Below are 12,909 nucleotides of genomic sequence, written 5' to 3' on the forward strand. Positions count from 1 at the left end.
GTGGGAGGTGTCCCTACCTATAGCAGGGGGTTGGAACTAGATGATCTTAAAGGTCCCTTCCAACCCAAACCATTCTATGATTCCATGATCCTTTTGGCTGTATTTCCATGGAGAGCATCCCTGCTCACACAGGGGCAATCCCAGTGCATTTCTGAGCAGCGGCAGCTGGGGGGGCTCACTCACACCCTACCTTAAATGCAAAAATTGTTGCAGTCAACTCTGCAGTTTTCTACAGTCATACATGGTGACTGCTGCTATAGCATTTTAAAAAATGCCTAATGAGAATAGGAAAGTTGTTGCTAAATAGGGAAGAAAAATGAATATTTTCAGAACTATATTAATGATTTAGTCTTGTATAATTTTAGTTTGATATTACCACATTTCCTGGAAAAAATACATAAATACTGTTTCTAATGCTTGGAGCAAAGCAAACCCTATTTCTTGAAGATGATCACCTTTGGAACAGAGATGGTGGTGCTGCTACAGCTGGTCAAATTTCAAAGTGAAAAAGTATTTTTGCATTCTTCCTTAATGTACACATTTTCTACCCATGATGTATTTTTTACATTCACCCACTAGACTAGAAATACAGTTTATACTTTTTGAGGTAGTAACACAATCAAGTTTAATAATAACACTGAACTTCTCACTATTGTTTGAAGGTACACATGCATATGTGATGTCACACAACTAATGTCACGCATGCGGCTGTCACGTGGTGCTTTGACTTCTGAGACAGAAATGCCAACAAACAGCAATGTCTGGAGCACAGTATTTCATCCTTTCCCTTTGAAAAACCAAGACGTGCCCTTTGCTGTCAGGATAACCCCTGATGTTGAAAGGAGGTGCAAAGACTGCCTATGGATCTTTACCAAACCAAATTCATGTGTCTTTTTTTTTTTTTTTCCCAATGGATCAGTAAAACAGAATTGTTATTCTTCCTTTGAAATATCTGTGTTGGAGGGTGGAGGGTTTCCACCTTATTCATAAACATGTAGAAGTGCCTGATGGTGAGGGTTATATAGTGCATCCATCTGCAGCTCCAGGTGTCTGAAGCTGGTCTCGGGGCACTGATAACATAAGGTGTGGTCTACAGAGAAGGGATTTTATTAGTCACATCTTTAGCTACTTGAGGAAGGAGAGCATATAATTTAAGACACTTTGATGCCTTAAAAACATGTGAAGTATGTTTAAGGCATCAAAGAGACTGAAATAGAGGAAAACAGCATGAAACCTGAAGTTTTGAATAAAGCAGGACTTCTAAATGAGTTTAGAAAAACTTGAGAGAGATTAAAAGAGAATGAAAGGAGAGAATGGAGAAACAAGGCCTACGATAACAAGTGCTAATGCTTTCTCATCTGTATGATATAAAAAGCACTGATGAAGCTGAACAGAAAGAAGAAATACACAAAATCATTGACAATGCAAACATTTGTCTCTTCTGCAAGTAACTGTTCCACATTTTTAGGACAGTGAAGTCATAGCCTCTGATCAAGGCCCAGTAGCACCACAGAAATATGTATCGTAAGAAGATGTTGTTTACAAGAGATGCGCTCTGACACAGTCTCTATTTATTGCCAGCTGACAGTATGTTCTGCTCTGAGGACCTAATCCTGTAGCCTGTGCCAGCAGTGGAGATGCTGGCATTGCCTTTGTTCAGCTCTGAGGCAGGAAGACCTTGTTGGCACCAAGGCAGGGTGAGTTACTCCAGCCTGGCCAGAGCCACCTCTGCCGATGCACTGTGGGTGCCCTGCTAGAGGGAACAGCTGCAGCCCTGTGGCTCTAAGCTGTACTATTCATCAAAAACACTGTTCTTCTTTCCAACTTGGGTCAGAAAAAGTGGCCCAGTGCATCACTGTGGATCAAGGACAGACTGGTCCAAGGGAGTTCTAGCCCTGCAGTCACACTCCATTTGGCCTTGGGGTTTACATGGAAGGTTTGGCACCTGCCCCAAGTAACTCCCAGCTAAGGTGAGCTGTCTGGGAATGACCAGGATCAGAAAGTAAAGCTCTGCAGGTAGAAGCAAGGCTGGGGACAACTACAGACAGAATAAAGGGTGTGACAACAAGTGCACTGCATGGAATTTCAAGGAGTGCATTTGATGTATTCCAACTTAGAAAATACACCATCAGAAACACTATAGATTTAAGGTCGCATAGTCTGCATTTTAATGTAAAAGCATTGTTGGTTATATATGCTACTATATGTCTTGGTGCCAAAACAGAGATCTTGTCAAAGATGTGGGAGTTTGCTGCAGTTCTTTCTGTTTTATTGTGTGGACCTCCACACCACACAGGCTTGGGGGAAGAGCTCCACTTTCATGGTCCATGTAGAAGACTTATTCAAAGATGCAAAAAGAAAAGAAAAGAAAAAAAAATACAACAAAGTAAAACTTTCCACAATTGTTTAGGTTGGGGACAATTCTGCAAAGTACCAAGCATCTACAGATCAGTGCAGAAATTAATATCACATCAGTTTATCATAGTGTTCATATTAAGAGTGGGAGGGAGGACATGGAATTCTGACTACACCTGCATAAAAAGCACTCCCAGAATGGTGGTGGCACACTCCCAACATCTGCTCCTTCCATCGAACTTAGCTGTAAATTGAAATTCCATTGCAATGTTTTTAGACTCAGCTGAAGTAAGGAGACTGTCAGAAATCCTCTTTAAACTCACCCTTATCCAAACAGGAAGCTGACCCCTAACCCCCGGACGTAACAGTACACCAGTGGAAATTTCATTATCCCCGTTTCAGCTGTACTAAGTGAAAATTAATTGTGTAATTATCTGGATGAGCGCATGTGTAAAATTTTACAATGTGCCAGTTAGATTAAGTAACGTGTTAGTGGCATGGTTTAGTGCAGAGTCAAGGCTGTCTTATAAAAACGGAATAAGAAGTCTGACAAGATTTGAAAGAAAAGAACATATGTCTGAAGAAACGTTAACATGAGAAAGTGATGTAATACTTAATACCATAACCTGGGTAAGGTTTTAGCCTCCTCTGATGGAAATTCATCTGGCATAGGAGAGATCTTTTGTCTGTCACCTTAAGATCACAACACTTAATGATGACATTTTTTTGAAGTACCAAATAGTTAACTGGTAGCATTATGAGAAGATTTTTCTCTATGTTTTACTGTATCTACTTGATACCTTTTTCATTTTTACAGTGAAATGCTTCAGGTCTTCTCATTGTTTAAGTAAAAACCAAGCAAATAAACAAAAAACTAAAATAAGGAAACAAATCCAGATCAGAGCATAACTCAGTACTTCAGAAAGGCAAGATGCTGAACTCACCTCCTTCATAAGGATCTTATGGGGCCCATGGAAATCCTAATGTGGCTATTTAGAATGAATTATTTCCATTTCAAAGCCACGGACTTGTTTGTATAATGAGATGGCTGGGCAAAAAAGATGCTGCTTGGAAGAAGGCTATTCCTTTGAAAAGTAATGTTATCTTTAAACAGTTTGGTAAGTAATATATTAGGGTCTATCAGTCTTACTGCCAAAGATTTTTGTGTAGATCCCCTTCAGCAATACCAAATAAATACACTGCTAACATTTCTTAGAAATGGAGAAATGAAAATAACTTATAATGAGATTTCAGTGAAATCAGTAGAACAGAGTATGTTCAGGAAGGCTCAGTGTTACAGTGAGAGGTCCCACTGCAGCACACTGCTCCTAAATCTGGATGGAGACAGGAGATGATCCAGACGTTTCTGTACACAAATGAGGGGTGTTCGGAGGAATCAAATCTGAAAGAGTTAGTGCCTGACATGGATTTTAAATTTGTTATTATGAGGGTAAAAGTTGGGATTTTCATTTCATGTGCAACTTAGTCATCAAAGGCTTGTGAAAACAGAGACAGAATTTTTAGTATTACAGTTCAGTTTTTGTCTGTAATTAATCCACCAGACATTTCAAGAAAAGAGATGGTAAAAAATGGAGAAAAACAAAATCCAAACAAGATAATTCAGGGAAAAAAATGTGAATGACAGATAAAGGCCATCCTATTCCCTTCCTCTGACCCAAGATCTTGCTGTCATGTCTTAGCAAAAGACCAGACATCAGCTCAGTGTCTTACTATATCAACAGACATGGATGTCTGTTAAAGGAAAGGAAAATGCAGCGAGAAAGACAGGCTTGTGTCCCAGAGATTTCGGATGCCTCTCCATGACATCACAGGAGCCACATGGAGAGGCTCCAGCATATCACAAGGAACAGAGCGTTTCTCTTCCGAGCTATTCATCATTGTTCTGGTTGGGGCTGTGACACAAGGTAGGTGACCACACAGGAGCAAAGCATGGCTGCAGGAGAATGTTTAAGTCAACAAAACAGTGTTTTTGTAAAAGAAACTGACCTGCAAGTCCTTTTGGCTGTATTAAATTGAAAGCCTTTGTCTGGAGCCCATGAGCAGGACTACTGGAAATGCTCCTCACTGAGCTAACTCCAGGCCTGATGGGAACAATGGCCAATAGATTTTTACTTGGAAGCAAATTAGGGAGAGCCATGACTTCTTCTGCTAACCTCATCCCCGTTGCTTCTGTGCATTTCTCAGTCGTGACTTGCACCAATAATTGCTAACATGAGATAGTACTCTTAAGACAATAACTTTGTATTAACTCAGTTTAGCGGAAGAAAATAAAAAGGTGTTTTACGTGGTGGTGACCTGTAAGGATTCTAGAAGTTATATCCTATATCACCGTAATCCTTAACCGAATTTCAAACACTTTTTTAAAGTTCAGTATCTTGTCCTTTATCCCAAGCCACTTACAAAATTCACACCCTATTTTAATGGTGTGAGGTTTTTTCTGAACTTACACTGTCAAGCCTGGGAGTCAGCTTCTCCAAGATTACTTCATATCACATAATCAATGGAATATTACCTTAAAATGGCCTGAGCTGATAAATGATGTCCTACCATGCCTTCACCACCCTTCTGATGGAAATGCTCATGCTGCATTGTGCACCTGCTGCCCCTGCTCCTCATGGAAGACAGGAGTACCCTCTGGGGATGGAGTAGCAGGAAGAGGCACGAGAAGAGGCATAAATGCCATAAATGCTCCCGTGATGCTGAAACAAATTTGGCTGCAATCAGGTGTGCCTAGCCTTCTCTGTCCCATTTGAACTTGGTTTGGCTGAAGAGGAGAACAAACCTTTTGGAAGGATTTGGTCTTGAAATTTACACTGGGTTAAAAAGCCAGGTCTAGATTTGCTCTATGTGCTTTGGGGCTGTGTTTTTCAAAGATGTGTGTTTCTTCATCAAATGCTCCTGATAACACCTTCTGTTAGCTAACAGCATGCTATGGCATAACGTTTTTGGCAACACCAAATCTTCCACATGCCTCCAGCAAACCAGCATTCTTGTGTTGATTATTTGGCTGCTTATTAATGATAGCTATATTTTTTACATTGTAGGGGTTATTGACTCCTTTGTTTTCCACAGAGCCAGGAAATAGATAATGACTAAAACCAATGAAGTGTGAAAAGCATTATCTACACTCGGCACAGAAAGAGAAGCCTATAAAAAAGGCTGGGAGCAGGAAGTAGCAGAGGGCAAGATATTCCTCTGTGGAAAAAAAAAAAAAAGGTAAAATAATACTGTCACTAAGTTAAAAATAAACTACAGAATATCAGATCTTAGAAAACATAAGATATTTTCCTGAAGAACAGAAATCTAAGACAGCAAAGGGAATTCTTTTCTTTACTGTCCCACTTTTATCCTAGAGATCTGAGGAAGTCAAATGAAAATTTCCTGGCATCCTGGGGCAATAAAATAATCTCAGTCTTCTTGTGAAACCACATTAGTGTGGAGATTGAACAGAAGTTCTTTGAGAACTGTAAGTGCTATGTAAGCATCATTTTTCCCAGGAAACTAAGGCTTTGTTTATTTACAGAGAGTAATGCCACTAATTTATTAAGAAATAAACTGCTAGGACAGACACAGACCTGAACACCTATCACGTAAGAACACACTGGGACTCAGATCTGTGATGAAGTTAATTGTCCCTGTAGAAAGTATCAGGTCTGCTGAGGACAGCAACTCAGCCCTCTGCATCCAGCATCCACGGAACTGGGGAGGGATTTAAGCAGGGCCAGTGCACACTGTTCTGATTTGGGGCCGGTTAGTTTTCCACTGGCAGCTTGTTTGGCTTCTCAGAAAGAAACCAAAACAGGCCAAAATAAGAAAGCAGCCTGGTGTAAATCTGATTAATCTCCACTGATGACAAAGTCCACCAAGGAAGAGGCTTTCATCCTGTTCTGAGGTGCAGGGAGCCATAGTTTGAATGCGTGACCACCACCCAGCTCCGTGAGTATTGCCACACCAGAGCTGGGTGCTGCACGGTGCATCACTGGCAAAGAAGCAACCGCTCCTGCAGCTCCTCTCCTTCCCTCTCCTGCAGCCACCACCTCCTCTAAAGCAGTAGTCCCTGTGTTGGTGGTAAGAGTGCTGAGGCTTCTGGAATTTCAACTCTTTTTTTTTTTTTTTTAAACAACTGAGTTATAGCCAGAGAACTTCAAATTTTCCCATTGTTTTTCAAATTGGAGACAGTTATTCTTGACTCCTCAAACAGGAGCCATCACAGACACGAGTGCTGCAGGAGCAACTCGAGCATGCAGCTTCCACAGATATTACTGGCTTATGCAGCTGAGGTTCTCCCCTTCTCTTCTATGACCCTTAAATACATTACAATTAAAAACTCTAAATTTGCACATGGGAAAATAAACCACCTAAAACAGTCCTGTAATCAATCATATACTTGCTGATACTAAAACATAAGGAAATGTGTGCAAATACATTTTAAAGAAAATCCTGCTTTTGTGTCATTTGAGCATGTACTCATTTGTCATGAAAACTTATATCCAGAGGCTTAGAAGTTAAGAAAGAATAAACATTGTATAAAAACATTCATTCATCTCGGAAATGTATGTAGCATTAATAGCATACAAACAGTGTGCAAGGTAACAGAAGCCACTGCACAAAGCGGTTGTGAATATAAAGCTGCCACTACCCGTAAGCACTTGGCATGTCACAACTGCCCCAGCCACCACATCTTCCAAATGTTTTGTTTTTCTTATGCATCTCAGTTTTCTTATATAGTTTTTTCCCACAGTAACAATAAATGAGGACACTGACCAGTTTGGAAGACAGGAGGTGGTATATGAGAAGGCTTGAAAAGAAATCCAACTGCATTTAGGCAATCCTCCTAAGAGAAGCAGTGTCCTTGAGAGACACTCTGCTTACAGGAGAGCAGAATTTATTAAAACAGAAAGAAGCTGGACTTCTTGGTGGTGCAATAGCATACTCTAGAGAGATTACTATGCTTTTTCAATATCTTCAGGATTTACTCATGTAAGTGAATGGCACAAACAATTTTTCCTTCTGACTGTGGATCAAAGGCTGTGCAGCTATAATGTTCATCCACTTTTTTTTTTTTTTTCCCAAGGGATGCCTGTCCCTGTTGATTCCTTCCTTTCCCTGCAATTTCTTCACATGGCCCCTCAAACTGCTCTCACTCACGGAAAGCAGATACCATTCGTGCCATGTTCAGCAGTACAACCCTGTCTGGACATCTTCTGCTTACTTTCTGAATAAAAAGCTAACTTTTCACTGTTCAACTGCTCCTTAGATCATAGAATCATAGAATCTTTTGAGTTGGAGGGGACCTTTAAAGGTCAACTAGTCTAACGCCCCTGCAATGAACAGGGACATTTACAGCTAGACATCTTAACACACACACATCAGTCAGATTGCTCCTGGTTGGTTGGGATTTCCCCCAGAGCCTTCTTTCCCCCTCCACACTCACCTGCCTCTCCTCTGCGTTCATTCCTCTCCTCCAGCAACCTTAGGAGCAGACTTCTGGTTCATTGAACATGGCATCCTTTAGCATGTCCCAGAAATAATCCTGCATCTTCCCTCAGCTCATCTTGGATCTGATGGAAGCAAATAAGTTGGTTTTCCTAATTCTTAAACATAGACCTTTTCATTTTATAACATTCTCTCAAAATTTTCATTGCTTAGAATGAATGTCAAGTCATGGTCTAGTCATATGAACTGTATAATTTCTTGCCATTTACCACTGTCATAAAGACTAGTGCAGTTAATCATTAAAGGTACTTTGCAAGACTTACTGACTAGCTATATTAGTTGTAGAAGCTTTAATAGTTAAATTAAAATTATTTCATTTACTTTCCGAATTATACAAATCTTTGACTCCTATGTGATTGTCTTTATCTCATTCTGCTTTCTGAATGTTATCATCATTGTTTTGCTCATAGGTGCCTGAGATATCAGAGCATCAGATCCAGTGAGAGACTGCAGAGCTCAGTTCTGGAAGAAGACGTCACAGGGCAAGCGTAGGAATAAGAGTTTCATAAACAAGAAGAGCTGAAGACACCCACAACATACTGAGGTCCCCAAAAGACTTCAGATACGATTGCTCTTCTCTGTATCCTGGATAAACATCCCGAAGGTTTAAGCTTTGAAACTTTTCGTTGGATCATAGAATCAAAGAACTTCTTGGGTTGGAAGGGGCCTCAAGGGTCATCAAGTTCTAACCTCACTGCCACGGTCAGAGTTGCTAGCCACTAGATCAAGTACTAAATCAGATTGCCCAGGGCCCCATCCAACCTGGCCTTAAACTCCTGGATTTCGGAGTATAATTAACTCCTGTGATGTTCTTTCTGACCCTTTCTCCAGAAAGCACTGATCATGCTTTGCCTGCTACCCTAGTGGTGAGGGCACTCTGCCAAGCAAGTAAAGAGTGGGGCATTGGTTCTTCCTCTGCTAGGACTTCAAACTCAATGCACTCCCTCTGAGCCAGCTACAGAGGCTTAAATGGAGCTTATCACCCTGCTACCCTTTATTCCAGGCTCACTGCTTTGGACCCACTCCCCAGTGTGTATTGTTGAAGAGAGATGCACTTGTTTAAATGCTCTGCTAAACTGGGTTAATGAAGAAAAAAGACCAAAGGCCACCTCATAACCCTCTAAGAACTGTTATAACTGAGGTGTCAGGGCTGTATAACTGTAGAGCCAAAGTACATCTCTACTACAATGCAAAGAAAGATCCAAAGTAATTATGAAACATAATATACCAATAATATTTGGATAAGTTCAACCTGAAGTGCTGCTCTGTCCTCCCTGATTGGAGTTCAAGACTCCAGCCCTGAAAAGAGGACGCATTTCAGAAAACGTTTGCCCCAGATCAGAAACCAAGCATAAGAGTGCAGGCCAAGAGTCAGGAGAAAGCTGTGGGCTGGCTAATGCCCTATCATACTAATAACACAAAGCATGGTTTTCTTTAGCTTGAGTGTAACTTCAGACTTACAGCAGTTTACTGTTCTGCGGTACAATATTTTTCCCTTAGTCTCACAGTCAGATTAATTCCTGAACTGCAGGGCAATGAAACTTTTGATTTAAGAGATTTGCTGAGGAAATCTAGATTGAAACTCAAGGTTTTGTCAGTATATAAATCAAAGGTGGGATCACTTCAAAGATTCCTTCATCTACTTGGCACATACTTGGTTCATTTTAAACCTCCTTTCTCATAATTGTACTCTTATTAAGATTTGAACATTTATAAAATGAAGAATGAGGTCTTACAGACTGGGCTATAATCACTTCCTCTGAAAATAAAACTCCATAGAGAAACAAGGAACACAGCAAAGGACGGGTCATCTCCTAGCTGTGGATGGCTACTGATTTTATGGGGTCCTGTCTTAGAAGTAAGGCTCTGCAGTAAACTTGCTTCCTGGCTCTGCCATGGATTTCCTGTGTGAGACTAATTCAGTTAATCTCTTCGGGCAAAAGTCATCCCATCACATTTCAGGAATTTAGCTGAAGTGCAGAGATTAGGAGACCATATAGCCTACATCATCTTTTTCACTTCACAGCTGAATGTAGCAAAACCTACCTGTTTCAGTTGTCTACAGAGAGATCTTTTAACTGACTAACTTTAAAGAATTACCCTAATTTTTTAAGAGTTATAAGTACAGGATTTCAATGTTTATATTCCCCATTTGTAAAACAGGAAAGCTCTTTTTGATTTCCTCCTACCCTCTGCCTATTTTTTTCCAATTTAAGCTTTAATCCTTCAAAGAAATCTATCAGTTCTGTATTTACAAATTATCAGCACCTTCTTCACATAAAACTCATCATATCTACACATCCTAATGTGTGAGCTCCTTGAGCCAAGCTTTCCGATTTCCCTTACTTAGCCAAAGGAAACACAGGGTATCAATGGCTACAGATCTTAAATAACACTCTTGTGTTTGCTCACTCTGGCAGGAGCCTTCCCATCCATGTAGCTGGTAGCTGGCACTCTGCAGCCAGCAGTGGAGCCGTGATGGCTACACGTGGCTGCTCCAGCATGGCTCAGCATCTGCGGCAAGGAGCTGTGGCATCTGGCTGGGGGGAGGAAGGAATGAGGAGAAGCAACAGCAGAAAAGAGCTGAAAAGAGAAAGGATAAAACAAGAGCAATGGCATGACTTGGCAATTATCCAGAGAAAATATGCAAAATGTATTTTACACTGAGTTCCAAACAATGCAATAGGGCCATATGAAGAACTGGGGTTGGTTAAGCATCAGGCACACTGACAAGTCCAAGGGTAGATTTCATAGAGGTAAATAAATCATGACACTAATGTACAGTCACAAAAGCAACAACAAATAAGAAAAAAAAGAAAAACATTTCTATGATTCCAGTAACTCGTGACTGATAATAGAAGCAACCTGCAATTTTCTGACTGAGAGCTGGTCCTTTCTTAAGCCAGAATCCCATTTATAGAATCTAGATAATTTCAAATCATTATTAATTACTAGGAATATTTGGCAAACCCAAGGGGAATTTAAACAGAATGACCAGAAAATCCTAGAGAATCTTAAACCCACAAAATGATGATATTCCATATACAGATAATCCATGTACAAAGAGATCTTTAAATGAGTTCTGATAAACATTTGACCTAATGAAGTGCTACACACTGTATGAAACTTGTATAAATAAGTTGAGATGAAAGTCCTTTGAAATGCCATGGATTAATTTAAAAGAAGATTTGATATACAGATGCAATGCATACTCACATCATTAATTTTTCATACCTAATATTAAAAAGAAGCAGATAGTCATGGCAAATAGAGTCAGATCTACGTAAGAGCTCAGTTACACCAAGTTTTGAGGCAGTCTCTCTCTGCATTCCTTCTTGGGTCTGACCTTGCAGGGCTGAAGCCATTTACCATGCTATTGTTTCTCAGCAAGTCACAGTTTGGGTGTCTGCTGCAATTTACCATCTCCAAAAGATTTTATTCTTATCCTCGCCAGCTCACAACACATCACTCACCCAACTGCAAGCAACTGTCTCACCACAGGGCAGTAGGTAAACCCTGTAGATCCTGTTACAGACTTGCTATAGCTGATTCCTATGAACTGGGAGATGAGAACAGCCTTAGTCCCTTCACAGATGACGGATGCAGATTAGCAGATCTAAACAATTAGTTAGGGTGAGGGAATGAGCCCTTAGACAATTAGAGCAGTTAAGCATCCTGCTGACAGCTGTGGTGACAGCAGACAGTAAAACTACACTTGATGAAATGAGAAAACTCTCTGCCTTTTTGATTTACAGGCAAGTTTACTTATAGGCTTTAAGGTGTTTAACTACAGTGGTCACAAACCAAGCACTAATATCCTTCTATCTCTAATGAAGAATGTGGGAGCGGCAGGCGCAAGCCGACATAATTCAATTCTGGTGGTGGTTGTCAGCTGCGGTTATTTGAAAGAGTGATGCAAACTTGTCAGGCACAAGGAGGCAAACTGAGTTCTTGAGCTGTTACTGGCGTGAGGAGAAGGCGGATTTAAGGCTGTAAGGTATGCAGAGATCAGAGATGTTTTGTACTCCCTCCCTCCCATATTTTTGCATTAAAACTTACCACTTAATAAGCTTTTGTTTCAAGTTGTACAGCAGCTGTTTGGTGAATGTGTTTTTTGTGTTCCTTCAGAACAAATGATCCCTTGTTTTTAACCCTTTGATTGGGAGAGTTTGTATATCCAGGTGTGCGCTATTCCCTTTCCAGTCCCATTGTGCTGCTATTACCCAGGAGAGAGTTTTCAAATATTTGCGTTCAGTTCAATGGAGCTTGCTTTAAATGCCAACAAAAATTAATTTGTTCAAATTCTAGTAGGTTTTGTGTATGGGTTTTGTGTTAGAGTTGTTTTTTTGGAGTCGGGGAGGGAGGGAATGTTTTAAATGACCATACCAAGCTGAGAGGCAGATGTGAGTTTTCTTTGATCCAAGAGAGGATGCACTGTCAAATGCTTCAGAGTCCTCAGACAACACTTGCCCATGAGATCAAGGAGAAAAATGTATGTTGCTATACACTTTTTCTCGCTCAGATGTTAGAATTACCGGATATTAAAAACTAAATTTAAAGGTCCTGTATTGTTTCACAGAGCATCTGGAAAAGGAATCATAAAGCAGGTAATTACTATCAATTGTTGAGGTGTGGTAGCGAAGCATAAGAATCAACCTGAATTCTTGCATCAGGAGGTCAGGGAAATGGATATAATATCTTTTCATACAACCAAATTTCTAAATAATGTCGCAGTAAGTTAGGAAAAGGTATCATTCAGCTCACCAAAATGAGGCATCCACAGGTGGATAGCCATTAACAACAGGACTTACCAGTTAGAGCTTCCTTGGTTTTGTGCTTTATTGAAAAAGTGAACCTCAGCTGCCTTTTGAAAAGGTTCACTGAGATACGTGAAGCTGGGCTCTCTTTTGTCTGTGCCAGGCCTGACTGATGGTTTCAAAGCGAGATTCGGTTCAGATGCAAGCACGTGAGTGTTTCATTCTGGCTTAATCTACCTGTGACACTACAGAAGGAAGGCCACCTAAGTAATACATTAAT

General features: G+C 40.4%; 1 long non-coding RNA gene across 1 annotated transcript; it reads right to left on the reverse strand.

The window, feature by feature from the left end:
- LOC110397088 lies at positions 2,007 to 10,605 on the reverse strand. The gene is made up of 3 exons (XR_002437533.1): positions 10,285 to 10,605; positions 7,811 to 7,937; positions 2,007 to 2,337 (listed from the first exon to the last, which is right to left on the reverse strand). It is a non-coding gene; the product is annotated as an uncharacterized LOC110397088 (long non-coding RNA).

Source organism: Numida meleagris, chromosome 3, assembly GCF_002078875.1.
Source record: "Numida meleagris isolate 19003 breed g44 Domestic line chromosome 3, NumMel1.0, whole genome shotgun sequence".
NCBI lineage: Eukaryota > Metazoa > Chordata > Aves > Galliformes > Numididae > Numida > Numida meleagris.